Consider the following 1,633-nt stretch of genomic DNA (forward strand, 5'->3'; position numbering starts at 1 on the left):
AGTTTGCACTTTCACCTTTCCTATACAAACGACAGTCAAATTTCTTTTATCTGAAATGTTGATTAAACTTGGCTTTTCACCAGATGGAAAATCCTAGGAAAAACCCACTAGTTGGCAAACATGGGCATATTTAGGTCACCAACTAATCCAAGAGAGGATTTTGTCAGATTTCAAAGCTAATCCTGTTGCAATGAAAGGTGTACCTTTATCTGGCTTTGTAGGCAATAATGATTGACATGAATTATATATAAACTTTGGCATGAAATTATATCTCTGGGGCTCCAAATACACCCAGAAATACACCCCATTTTCAATTTTCACTTGATCACTAATTCTGATAGCAGCTCTGTTATCTCGCATAGGAATTTAATTAGAGCCTATTCTAATTAAGCTTTGACTATATTGCAGAACAAGATGGGGATAGTTGTGTCGCATTTAAGGACAGTAAGTTTGAGCGTTCTCCAAGAATCCAGTCACAGCTGCTCTAATGGCAAAATAAAAAAATTGCAAAACTCACTCTTAAATGTGTAAATTACTTTCAAATGTGTTCCTTTTATTTTCAGAGATCTCAGCAGATTTTCTTTGATATGAATATTATATGTGAGATGCTTTGGCTAATGACCAGGATGATGCATTTTTCATCAGTGTGATGAAATAGTACATTTTCAGCCAAAAATAAAGTCATTACTCTACAGTCAAAAATAATCTGTATACTTGCATCATATTGCACTCAATTACATTAACTGCTTTATGATGTTTTTTAATCTATACAGAAGATAAGCCAGTTATTTCATCCTTTTTCTCTCACTAAGCTGTCAATGCTAAAACATGCTCACTCTAAAAAGTCAGTTCCTCTTCAGGAACTCGAGCTGCGTCGGAATACGCTTTGGGAACGCCTTCTGTGACCACGCTCTGAATCACGTGTGAAATCAGTCCAATAGCTGGGCGAGACGTCACAGGCGGGTGACGTCATGGCCAGGAAGCTATAAAAGCACGTGCAGCGGAGCCGGCGTCAGCTTTTTGTCATTCAGCAAGCGCTCTGTGTGTGTGTCAGTCTGATATCTGTTTGTGAGTCTTATTTAGTGTTGTCTGTCACGAAATCCCAAGACAAAATCAAACACCTAAGGGTGAGCAGGCAGCGTTCAGGCTGTGTGTTCCTCCCTGCCCGCGTTAAAAAGCTTTACAGGTGGGGATACACACAGTTTGTTTGTTGTCTGCTTGGGAGCGAAGCACAGTTGTTACTGCCTTGCATCGCTCTCAGAGGTCTCTCTTTGAGGAGGGAGCCTTCACTAGCGTTCCTCGCGGTGCCGGCCCCGCTTTCGCCGAGGCGGAGCGGCGGCTGTGCTCGTGGGTTTCACGTATGGATCTGCTTCCTTAACCACCAGATCCGGCGCCCGCTCTCGGGGTCCGCCTGTCTTTCTTTGCACAAGCATCAGTTACACAAGCATATTATGCCTGATATTATAATGAGCAGCATTAATAGGGAGCGGAGCTCGCGCAGTCGGCTCTCAGGGGGCGGATTGTGCTTTTACCGCTGTTAAGCGCTTCGCTCTCACCGGGCACGCTCCGAGGAATGTGTCCGTGCCTGTGATCTTGCGATTGCGGTCCCGCTGCTGCTGAGGCACGGCGGTGA

Source organism: Sinocyclocheilus anshuiensis, unplaced genomic scaffold, assembly GCF_001515605.1.
Source record: "Sinocyclocheilus anshuiensis isolate Anshui unplaced genomic scaffold, SAMN03320099.WGS_v1.1 scaffold438, whole genome shotgun sequence".
Classification (NCBI taxonomy): Eukaryota; Metazoa; Chordata; class Actinopteri; order Cypriniformes; family Cyprinidae; genus Sinocyclocheilus; species Sinocyclocheilus anshuiensis.